The sequence below is a fragment of the Phyllobates terribilis genome, unplaced genomic scaffold (genome assembly GCF_046119375.1).
Source record: "Phyllobates terribilis strain yellow unplaced genomic scaffold, ASM4611937v1 Scaffold_8__6_contigs__length_399053987, whole genome shotgun sequence".
NCBI lineage: Eukaryota > Metazoa > Chordata > Amphibia > Anura > Dendrobatidae > Phyllobates > Phyllobates terribilis.
Window position 1 is genome coordinate 322,781,553 of NW_027362768.1, and position 13,086 is coordinate 322,794,638.

Here is a 13,086-nt window from a genome sequence, read left to right on the forward strand (position 1 = left end):
GTAAATTCAGCCATATAGAAAGAAAAAAACTATAATAGTAAAACTAAAGCAGAGCTGCAATCACAATGAAGCTTTGGTTGTAGACATTTATCCCTCACAGTCTTGGTTCTCAGGGGGCACGTGTCTGTGAAAGTGCGATTCCACAGTTGTTTTTGGTTGTTTTCTTTTTACCACATTCACTAAATGGTAAAACTGACCTGTCATTATGATTCTCCAGGTCATTACAAGTTTGTAGACACCAAACATGTATAGGTTCTTTTTCATTTAGGTGGTGAAAAAAAGGAGATTTTTGTGTACTCACCGTAAAATCTCTTTCTCTTAGCATCTAATTGGGGGACACAGGACCATGGTGTTATGCTGCTGTCCACTAGGAGGCGACACTATGCATAATCTGAAAAAGATTAACTGTGGCTCCTCCTCTGCAGTATACACCCCTGGACGGCGTCAGCCTTCTCCAGTTTTGTGCAAAAGCAGTAGGAGGAAAGTAACATTGATAACATAACCATGCCTATAATAAGTCAATTATGTACGAGCTCAAAACAATATGAGAACTCAACATAACAACGGCCCGGAACGGGCGACAGGGTGGGAGCTGTGTCCCCCAATTAGAGGCTAACAGAAAGAGATTTTACGGTGAGTACACAAAAATCTCCTTTACTCTGTCGCCTCATTGGGGGACACAGGACCATGGGACGTCCCAAAGCAGTCCCTGGGTTGGAAGCAATGGACGAATATTTTGTAGACGGGCCCCTACAATTGGGGTGCCGCCGCCTGCAGAACACGTCTGCCCAGGCTCGCATCTGCTGAGGACTGGGTATGAACGTTGTAGTGTTTTGTAAACGTGTGTAGGCTGGTCCAGGTGGCTGCCTTACACACTTGTTGTGCCGAGGCCTGGTGCCGAATGGCCCAGGAGGCCCCTACCGCACGTGTAGAGTGTGCCGTAATACCTGCTGGAAGAGGAGAATTTTTTAGGCGGTAGGCCTCTTGTATGGTGGATTTGATCCACCTGGCAAGGGTAGCTTTGGAAGCTGGCAGACCCTTGCGGCCGCCTTCCAGAAGAAGGAAAAGAGAATCAGACTTCCGGAAGGGCGCAGTCCTAGACACATAGATACGCAATGCTCTGACAAGGTCAAGCGTATGCAGAGCCTTCTCCACTCTATGAACCGGGACCGGACAGAGGGATGGCAGTGAAATTTCCTCATTGAGGTGGAAGTTGGACACAACCTTCGGAAGGAAGGATGGGACCATACGGAGAACTACCTTGTCCTGGTAAAAAGCCAGGAAGGGCTGTCTGCAGGAGAGTGCTGTCAGTTCAGACACCCTGCGTAGCGAGGTGATTGCCACCAGGAAAACCACTTTCTGGGATAGAAGGCGGAGTGGGACTTCCCTAAGGGGTTCAAAGGGTGTTTCCTGCAATGCTGTCAGCACCAGGTTGAGGTCCCACGTTTCTAGTGGTCGTTTGTAGGGGACAACCAATCGGGAAAACCCCTGAAGAAATGTCCTTACTTGCGGCTTGTTCGCAATGCGCCTCTGAAAGAGCACTGAGAGAGCTGACACATGGCTCTTAAGGGAGGCCATGGACAGTCTGGCCTCCAGACCCGATTGGAGAAACCCAAGTACCTTGGGGAGGGGATAAGGGAATGGGGTCTGGCCACGAGATTCGCACCAAGTAAAGAAGACTTTCCAGGTACGTTAATAAATCTTAGCAGAGGTTGGCTTCCGTGCACTGATCGTGGTTCCAATGACGTCCGGCGAGAACCCTGACTGGGTTAGAACCCAGGTCTCAATGGCCACGCCGTCAAATTGAGGGCCCCTGAGTTCTGGTGGTAGAACGGGCCTTGTGACAGAAGATCCGGGAGTTCGGGGAGACGCCAGGGGACTGTCTGCTGTGAGCTGTACGATGTCGGCGTACCATGTACGTCTGGGCTAGTCCGGTGCGATTAGGATGGTTGGAACTCCCTCTTGCTTGATCTTCCTCACCACTCTGGATATCAGGGGGAGAGGTGGAAAGATGTACAGGAGCTGGAACTGGGTCCAGTCCTGAACCAGGGCGTCCGCTCCTAGCGCCCGCGGGTCGTGAGTTCTGGCCATGAAGTTGGAGACCTTGGCATTGAAGTAGGATGTCATTAGGTCCACGTCCAGAGTCCCCCAGCGATGGCAGATCTGTTGAAAAACTTTGGGATGGAGAGACCACTCTCCCGAGTCCATTCCTTGCCGGCTGAGGAAGTCTGCTTCCTGTAATGCACACGCCCGGACTGACTGGCGTGTGCGTGTTTAGTGGTTCCACTGTGCCATGAACCGGAGAGTGTCTGGAGGGGCGTAACTAAGTATCTGCCCAATCCGACCAAGGTCGCACGACGGCATACGATGCCAGTGCACCAGGGAGGAACCGAGCAGAGGGACCAGGGTCTACTCCAGGTCAGACTCCGGACACGGCTGTTGACCCACACCGGGGAATACAGGAACAGGCAGACTAGAGTGCAGGCTGGGTAGGGTCCAGTACAGACTGGGAGACAAATTCGGAGCCGCAGATGCGGTAAACAAACAGAGTAAAGCGAAACCGCAGGTGCGGTAGTCAAGGCCGAGCAGAGCAGAACCGCAGACGCGGTAGACAAGGCAGAGCAGAGCAGAACCGCAGACGCGGTAGACAAGGCAGAGCAGAGCAAAACCGCAGACGCGGTAGACAAGGCTGAGCCGAGCAAAACCGCATACGCGGTAGACAAAGCTGAGCAAAGCGAAACCGCAGAAGCGGTGGACAGGGCTGAGCAAAGCGAAACCGCAGACGCGGTGGACAGAGTTGAGCAAAGCGAAACTGCAGACGCGGTGGACAGGGCTGAGCAAAGCGAAACCGCAGACGCGGTGGACAGGGCAGAGCAAAGCGAAACCGCAGACGCGCTGGACAGGGCTGAGCAAGCAAGAACCGCCGAAGCGGCAAGCAAGGCAGAGCGGAGGGGACAGGGCTCAGTTCACACGGAACAGACAGGAAGGGAAAGGCAGAACCAGATACCCACAGGGTACTTGCAGAGAAGTAGCGAGTGGACCACAAACTCACAAACGGAAGTACAGTGACAACGAGCAGGAGTTAGGTACGAGTTCAGACTCTGCAGAAAAAGGGAAGGTACGGACATAGAGAAAAACAAAACAGGCTAGGAGAGTATTCAGACAAGAACAGACACAGCAGCAAGATACAGGAGAGGGTCTAGGTATGCGGCCCCTAGAAGGCGGAACGAACAGGCAGGAGCGTGTTCACACAGGCCTGGAAATACAGCCTCCAGGATAGGCAGAAGACAACAGGCTAGAAGATAATACAGACAGGACACAGTTCAGACATGGGAACTGATACCGAAGGCAGGAAACATAAACGGGACCTGGCATATCAGTGACCAGAAGCCAACTGACAGAACACAATGCTCAGGCATGGGTTAATTGGAGCAGCTGGTTTAAATACCAGGTGACAGACAGCAATAGGCTGAGGACGCACAAGGGGTGTGCCTGCAGCAGGTACAAAAAGCAGGAAGTGATCGGGCGCCACCCTTAAGCAGCAGAAACAGAAGCAAACAGACAGCATGGAGGGAAGCCAGAGAGACATTCTGGATTGGAGATCAAGTGCGCGCTCTTGCACAGTGGGAGATGGACCACTATGCAAGGATGCCGCCAGGTATGTTACACTTCCCAGTTGTCCACACCCGGAATGTGGACCGCAGAGAGAACCGAACCTGTGTCTTCCACCCAGTGGAGAATGTGTGTCACTTCTCGCATCGCCTGGGCACTGCGGGTCCCCCCTTGGTGATTCACATATGCCACAGCCGTGGCATTGTCCGACTGTACTCTGATGTGAGAGGCTGCCAGTAAGTGATGGAAGGCTCTCAATGCCAGTAGGATGGCACGAATTTCCAAGATGTTGATGGGCATGGTCGCTTCCGCTGGGGACCACTTGCCCTGTGCTCTGTGGTGTAGGTGTTTCGCACCCCAACCCGTCAGGCTCACTTCGGTGGTGAGAACCTTCCATTGACCCGTGAGAAAGGATTTCCCCTTTGTTAGTAAGGTTGGCTTGAGCCAGCAGTGCAGAGACCTCCTAGTTGACGACGTCAGCTGGAACTCCCTGTCGAGAGAAAAAGGGTTCCTGTCCCAAGACTTGAGGATGGCTAGTTGGAGAGGCCTGAGGTGAAGCTGGGCAAATGGGACCGCTTCTATTGCCGCCACCATCCAGCCGAGGACTCTCATGGCAAACCGGAGAGATCGAGGGGGTTTGCTGAGGAGAGTGCGAACTCCTAGACGGAGAGGCAGTGCCTTGTCCATGGGAAGGAGCACTAGACCCCTGAAGGTGTTGAATAGCATTCCCAGGAAGGTCAGAGACTGACTCGGGGTTGGTGATGACTTTTGTAGGTTGACTAACCAACCCAGGAGACTCAGAGTGTCGATTGTGATTGAGACGCTGAGCTCGCAGTCCTTGAAGGTGGGAGCCTTGATAAGGAGATCGTCCAGGTATGGAACGGCTACTATGCCTCTGGAGTGCAGGACGTCTATGGTGGCTGCCATGACTTTGGCAAACACTCTGGGAGCCGTGGCGAGTCCGAATGGGAGAGCCACAAACTGGTAGTGGTCCTGGTCGATTGCAAACCTGAGAAATCTCTGATGGGCGGGTGCAATTGGTATATGCAGGTATGCGTCTTGTATGTCTATGGAGGCGAGAAATTCTCCCTTTTCCATGGACGCAATGATGGACCGAAGGCACTCCATGCGGAAGTGACGTACCCGTACATATTTGTTGAGCTGTTTTAGGTCTAGTATGGGTTGTCCGCCGCCTCCTTTCTTGGGGACTACGAATAAACTGGAGTAGAACCCTCGGAAGCACTCGGCCGCGGGGACCGGTACTATGACTCCTGCTTGAAGAAGAGAGAAGACCGCTTGGCGGAAGGCAAAAGCCTTGGCTGGCGGTTCAGGGGGAACAAAAAGAAAGAGTGTGTATGGTGGGTTGGAAGTGAACTGTATCTTGTATCCCGAAGACACTAGTTCCCTGACCCACCTGTCTTCTGTAATAGGCAGCCAGACTTGATGAAAGAGCAAAAGTCGGCCACCTACAGGTGGGGTGTCTTCCGGAGTCCGTGAGTCATGATGAGGAGGAAGTCTGAGATTTTCCTCCTTATGAACTATGACTGGCCTGCTTTTGACTGCCAGGTCTTGTCCAACTTTTGCGTCGACCGCGAGTTGTCCCTGCGTAGGGAGCGGTTGCTATTTTGTGCTGGCCACGAGACGGACCAGCCCGAAGAGTTCCGAAAGGATCGGAATCGAGTTTGGTTACGCTTCTTGTAAGTGCATTTGGGTTTCAGTTGGGGGAGAGAGGTACTCTTACCTCCGGTGGCGTTGGATATCATCGTGTCCAACTGTTCACCAAAAAGTCGACCACTGAAGTACGGGAGGTGCGTGAGGGACTTCTTTGAGGCTGCGTCTGCTTTCCATTCCCGCAGCCAGAGGATACGCCGAATCGTGATGGCGTTTGATGCTATCCCCGCTGCACCCCTTGCAGAATCCAGAGCTGCATGAAGCATGTCATCTGCTACAACTGCTATTTGAACCGCTTGGTCCGACAGCTCAGGAGCAGATACTTGGAGGCCAGCTTGTAAATTTTGGGCCCAAGCCAGGATGGCCTTGGCAGCCCAAACTGAAGCGAACGCGGGAGCCAGGGAGGCCCCTGCGGCCTCGAAAATTGAACGAGTCATGCGTTCTACCTGCCGGTCTGCTGTGTCCCTGAGGGTTGAGCTATCTGGCAGTGAAAGGAGTGACTGTGCTGCTAGCCTAGAGACTGGGGGATCCACTTTGGCTGAATCTGTCAATTCCTTGGTGGTCTCCTGTGGGAAGGGGTACCGCGCCTCCAGATATTTGCGATTGGCAAACTTCTTCTCAGGCTGTGAGAACTGCTTTTTAAGGATCAATTTAAACTCTGGGTGGTCAAAGAAGCCTTAGGCGGCTTCAGAACTCCTGCAAAGGAAATCTTGTGTCGTGGTGCCTCCGGGGGCGGATCAGAAATGTGCAGCACCCGATGGATGGACGAGATTACGTCCTCAACTAGCGCTGTATTGCTAGGGGGGATTGGGATCAGAGACCCTTCAGTTTCCTTGTCTGAGTCGGAATCACAGATGCCTTCCGAATCCTGTGTATCGCTACGACGTCTCCTGCTGGGTGAACCAGGGTGGAGGCCTTCTCTGGTCAGGGATCGCTGCGGAGAACTGCATTGTCTGTCCCTGGTAGGGGACGGTCTAGATGACCTGGAACTATGGTGTCTCTCCCTAGAAGGGGATGACCGTGTGCTATGGGATGACGCAAATGAACGTGACCTGTAGGTCCGCTTGCGTCTTGACCTAGACGTGGATGTGCCCAGGTCATCATGTCCCTGAGTCGAGCCTTCCCTTTGCTGGGTAGCGTTCATAGCCGGGGCATGACTCTGCAGAGCCTGAAGCAAAGTGGAGGTTAGGTTATCTACAGACTGCGTCATAGATTGCGACATCTGAGTGACCCATTCCAGAGTGGCATTAGACACCGAAGCATTGGCAGGGGCTTCTTGGGGCTCTGGCACAGTAGTCTGGATGCATTCCTGGCAGTGCGGATACGTGCTGCCACTTGGGAGAGTATTGCTGCAGGCTGTACAGAGTGCGTAATAGCAGTCCTGCCTGGTTCTCTTGGACCTTGAGCCCGGCATAGTGCACTGGTGTGGCTATGCAGAGAGCCCTACAGGGGTGGCTATGCAGAGGAGCCTGGACTCACAGCCGAGGAAGAACTCCAGCTGTGATCTTATCCCACCAGTGTGTCCCTAGGTCCAGCGCCGAAGATCCACAGTCCTGTGCCCCCCGGAGACTGGCTGGTCTTCCCCTATCCTGCAACAGATAATGGCCGCCGAAGTAAAGTTAAGAAAGAAGGGGGGCGGAGAGCTGAAAAGGGCGGCAGAACTGTGTGAAATCGTGCCCTTTCAGTCTCGATCCTCCCCCTCTATGACACTGTAGAGTGTCATATTTGTCATCCGGGGGGCGGGCCGGGGAGAGGAGGTGGCGGCTTCGGCAAGGCCAAAGCCGCGGCCTAAATTAGATACCTGATGCCCAAAGGGACTGCAGGCCGGCGCGGAAGTCCGGGAGGGGGCCGTATCTGAATTGGACCCCCGGATTTAAAGGCAGGATAGCGGGTATAAGCGGAAGGGGGGGGGCCTGTGAAGAGTCCCCCTGAGTCACCGTAGAGCTGGTGCTGCCGCAGAAACAGGGCGCAGGGAGGCCTGTGCCTCTGTTGTGTTCCGCCTGCACTCCCCCTGGCCCCGACAGTAGCCCACAGCAGGGCTGGGGTCCCTGGATTCAGCCGTAGTGTGCTGGCTGCTGGGAGCTGCTGCCAGTACAGGCCCTACCTGAGGCATTTCAACCTAATATCCCCAGGGGGGATTAGGGAGATGCTGTTGTCATCATCAGGGGGCTATATCCTCGCCTCGACCTCAACCCAGAAACCAAAAGTAATTGGGGAAGGAGGGGGGTCTCGACTTCGAACCAGCACCCGAGGGGCTGGGGAATGAGCGACATGGGGAATAGCCATCTCAACTTCAACTGTGCACCCCATAATAAGGGGCCGAGGAAGGAGCCATGCCGGGAGTCTTGCAGTAGATCCACTTTTCTTCATCTGTAATCCCGTTGGTGAAAACGGAGTGAAAGTTTTAGGTGTGCCTCCTATGCGACACTAAGCAAAAACTGGAGTAGGCTGATGCCGTCCGGGGGTGTATACTGCAGAGGAGGAGCCACGGTTAATCATTTTCAGATTATGCATAGTGTCGCCTCCTAGTGGACAGCAGCATAACACCTATGGTCCTGTGTCCCCCAATGAGGCGACAGAGTAAAATCCAAAAAAAGAAAAAGGCGCCATTTTCCAAGTAGCGTCTCCATTTTTCGTGATCTGGAGCCAGGTGAGGGCTTATTTTTTGCGCGCCCAGCTAACGTTTTTATAGATACTATTTTGGGTAGATATGATGTTTTTATTGCATTTTATTGCAATGCTGCGGCGACCAAAAGAACGTAATTCTGGCGTTTAGAATTTTTTTTCATTATGCCGTTCACAGATTGGATTAATTCTTTTTTTTTATATTGATACATTGGGCGATTCTGAACGCAATGATACCAAATATGTGTATGTGTGTTTTTTTTTACTCTTTTATTTTGAGTGGGGCAAAAGGAGGGGATTTAAACTTTTAGAGTTTTTAATTTTTTTTTATATTTTTAAAAGCATTTTTTTACATTTTTTGCATGCTTTAATAGTCTCCATAGGAAACTAAACTATAAGCTACAGTTGTCTGATTGCCTCTGCTACACACAGGTGATGATCTGCCTGTGTGTAGCAGAATTTTTCACTTGCTATGAGCGCCGACCACTGGGCGGCGCTCAAAGCAATCTGGCAGTCAGAACCACAGGGGTTTCCTGCAGACACCGGGTTGTCATGCCAACCCATCGGTGACCCACGATTATGTGAGGAGGTCCACCCGCGGCTGTTGCGGGCACACATCAGATGTATAGATCAGCTGACATGTGCCCGGAAAGGTGCGGGATCCGACGTGGGGGGATCTGACGTGGGGCGTACTATTACGCGCCAAGTCAAAAAGGGGTATTCCCATCTCCAAGATCCTATCCCACTATGTAGTAGGTGTAATAATAATAATATTAGCAAATACCTTCAATTAGAAATGTAGTATAGTTCTTCTGATAAGCTATGTCAGTTGGCTCTAAAACATACATCGCAAACTCTGGCCCGTGGGCCAAATCTGGCTTGCAGGATGGTTTTATTTGGCCCACGACACCAGAATCACCACCCCTATGTGGGGCTCATTATTCTGCATGGAGGACTATGTGGGGCCATTATTCTGTATGGAGGACTATGTGGGGCCCATTATTCTGTATGGAGGACTATGTGGGGCTCATTATTCTGCATGGAGGACTATGTGGGGCCATTATTCTGTATGGAGGACTATGTGGGGCCCATTATTCTGTATGGAGGACTATGTGGGGCCATTATTCTGTGTGGCGGACTATGTGGGGCCATTATTCTGTATGGAAGACTATGTGGGGCCATTATACTGTATGGAGGACTATGTGGGGCCATTATACTGTATGGAGGACTATGTGGGGCCCATTATTCTGTATGGGGGACTATGTGGGGCCCATTATTCTGTATGGAGGACTATGTGGGGCCCATTATTCTGTATGGAGGACTATGTGGGGCCCATTATTCTGTATGGAGGACTATGTGGGGCCATTATTCTGTATGGCGGACTATGTGGGGCCCATTATACTGCATGGAGGACTATGTGGGGCCATTATTCTGTATGGAAGACTATGTGGGGCCATTATACTGTATGGAGGACTATGTGGGGCCCATTATTCTGTACGGAGGACTATGTGGGGCCCATTATTCTGTATGGAGGACTATGTGGGGCCCATTATTCTGTATGGAGGACTATGTGGAGCCATTATACTGTATGGTGGACTATGTGGGGCCCATTATACTGTATGGAGGACTATGTTGGGGCCCATTATACTGTATGGAGGACTATGTGGGGCCATTATTCTGTATGGAGGACTATGTGAGGCCCATTATTCTGTATGGAGGACTATGTGGGGCCATTATTCTGTATGGAGGACTATGTGGGGCCATTATTCTGTATGGAGCACTATGTGGGGCCCATTATTCTGTATGGAGGACTATGTGGGGCCATTATTCTGTATGGAGGACTATATGAGGCCATTATTCTGTATGGAGGACTATGTGGGGCCCATTATTCTGTATGGAGGACTATGTGGGGCCCATAATTCTGTATGGAGGACTATGTGGGGCCCATTATTCTGTATGGAGGACTATGTGGGGCCCATAATTCTGTATGGAAGACTATGTGGGGCCATTATACTGTATAAAGGACTATGTGGGGCCCATAATTCTGTATGGAAGACTATGTGGGGCCCATAATTCTGTATGGAGGACTATGTGGGGCCCATAATTCTGTATGGAGGACTATGTGGGGCCATTATTCTGTATGGAGGACTATGTGGGGCCATTATTCTGTATGGAGGATTATATGGGGCCCATTATACTGTATGGAGGACTATGTGGGGCCATTATTCTGTATGGAGGACTATGTGGGGCCATTATTCTGTATGGAGGATTATATGGGGCCCATTATTCTGTATGGAGGACTATGTGGGGCCATTATTCTGTATGGAGGACTATGTGGGGCCATTATTCTGTATGGAGGATTTGTGGGGCCATTATTCTGTATGGAGGACTATGTGGGGCCCATTATTCTGTATGGAGGATTTGTGGGGCCATTATACTGTATGGAGGACTATGTGGGGCCATTATTCTGTATGGAGGACTATGTGGGGTCATTATTCTGTATGGAGGACTATGTAGGGCCCATTATACTGTATGGAGGACTATGTGGGGTCATTATTCTGTATGGAGGACTATGTGGGGCACATTTTACTGTATGGAGGCCTATGTGGGGCCCATTATACTGCATGGAGGACTATGTGGGGCCCATTATTCTGTATGGAGGACTATGTGGGGCTCATTATTCTGTATGGAGGACTATGTGGGGCCATTAATCTGTATGGAGGACTATGTGGGGCCATTATACTGTATGGGGGACTATGTGGGGCCCATTATTCTGTATGGAGGACTATGTGGGGCCATTATTCTGTATGGAGGACTATGTGGGGCCATTATTCTGTATGGAGGACTATGTGGGGCCCATTATTCTGTATGGAGGATTATGTGGGGCCCATTATACTGTATGGAGGACTATGTGGGCCATTATTCTGTATGGGGGACTATGTGAGGCCATTATTCTGTATGGAGGACTATGTGGGGCCCATTATACTGTATGGAGGACTATTTGGGGCCCATTATACTGTATGGAGGACTATGTGGGGCCCATTATTCTGTATGGAGGACTATGTGGGGCTCATTATTCTGTATGGAGGACTATGTGGGGCCATTATTCTGTATGGAGGACTATGTGGGGCCCATTATTCTGTATGGGGGACTATGTGGGGCCCATTATTCTGTATGGAGGACTATGTGGGGTCCATTATTCTGTATGGAGGACTATATGGCCCATTATTCTGTATGGAGGACTATGTGGGGCTCATTATACTGTATGGAGGACTATGTTGCGCCCATTATTCTGTATGGAGTACTATGTTGGGCCCATTATTCTGTATGGAGGACTATGTGGGGCCCATTATTCTGTATGGAGGACTATGTGGCCCATTATTCTGTATGGAGGACTATGTGGGGCCATTATTCTGTATGGAGGACTATGAGGGGCCAATTATTCTGTTTGGAGGACTATGTGGGGCCATTATTCTGTATGAAGGACTATGAGGGGCCAATTATTCTGTATGGAGGACTATGTAGGGCCCAATATTCTGTATACTGGTTAGCCCGTGACTTTGCCCAAGTTTTTCATTTTGGCCATCAGTGTGCTTTAGTTTAACATCCCTGCTCTAGAGGAATATACAGTAGATTGGAATAGAATCCCATGTAAAATCTGCAATATTTTCATTGTCCAAGACGTAGCCAGGAAGGGGGCATACTTGGTCCATATGTTCCATATGTCCATAGACTTGGGGAATTATGGGGCAAGGTGGGTGGGCTAGTAAGAGAGGTATATAACGCTCGACTGCCTCTGAATTGCAAATCTTGTGTTTTAGGGTATGTGGGAGATATTGGAGCCTCTCCTCCACTACAACTGGCAATAGGAAACATTTTCAACCACACAAAAAAGTCTATCGCTAAACATTGACTGTCCAATACTTCACCCACAATAGAGGAAGTAGTTCAGTGCCTAAATACTACTATTTTATTGGAGAAAAAGGTTTACATTAAGAGGGGGGCCATAGCCAAATTCAGGAAGCAGTGGGGAGACTGGATTAAATGTCTTACTGAAGGTCTCACTGCAATATTTTCGAGGTTTAAGTAACAACATTAATTAGCACCCCTTCAAAAAGATCTTCATAGCATCCCACGCTATATTACTAGACCCCACATTTGTATCAAAGAACTCCACTAATTTCTCTTTAATATTGTTGTAATTAGCTTGAGCAAAAACAGGTTAAGCTTCCAGCGCAAGGAGTGTCAAAGTCTTAATGGATCTATCTGTACCTGAAATAGTACAGGAGAGTGATCTGATAAGTATTTAGGGGAGTACTCAATGTTTAAGATAAAAGGAACCATAGAAGAATTGAATAGAGCCATATCTATTCTTGAAAGAGAATAAAATGTTGAGGAGGCACACGAGAATGCTCTTAAGGATGGGAAGTGTTCCCTCCATACATCTGTCTACTAATACACTGACCGAAGACAGAGTGTCATTGCCTCCTGAGAACTTATTTTTACCAGGATTGCAAATATTGTTAAAGTCCTCCATTACTATTATAGGTATATCTGGCCAATAAACAAGATTTCCCGATTCTCTTGAGAGGGATATTGGAATATGGAGGAGGAACATATAACACTACAATGATACACTCGAAATGGGCTATTGTACAGCGTACCTCAACAAACCTTCAGGGTCTCAAGACAAGATCTAATTCCATATACATATACATATATATATATATATATATATATATATACACAGTACAGACCAAAAGTTTGGACACACCTTCTCATTTAAAGATTTTACTGTATTTTCATGACGATGAAAATTGTACATTCACACTGAAGACATCAAAACTATGAAATAACACATGTGGAATTATATACTTAACAAAAAAGTGTGAAACAACTGAAAATATGTCTTATATTCTAGGTTCTTCAAAGTAGCCACCTTTTGCTTTGATGACTGCTTTGCACACTCTTGGCATTCTCTTGATGAGCTTCAAGAGGTAGTCACCGGAAATGGTCTTCCAACAATCTTGAAGGAGTTCCCAGAGATGCTTAGCACTTGTTGGCCCTTTTGCCTTCACTCTGCGGTCCAGCTCACCCCAAACCATCTTGATTGGGTTCAGATCTGTTGACTGTGGAGGCCAGGTCATCTGGCGTAGCACCCCATCACTCTCCTTCTTG

At 49.7% G+C, this 13,086-nt stretch overlaps 1 protein-coding gene across 1 annotated transcript in view; it reads right to left on the bottom strand.

Moving 5' to 3' along the window:
- Positions 1–13,086, bottom strand: part of DNAH12 (dynein axonemal heavy chain 12) — a 161,508-nt gene that overhangs the window by 27,049 nt on the left and 121,373 nt on the right. The gene's annotated exons all lie outside the window — the stretch shown is intronic.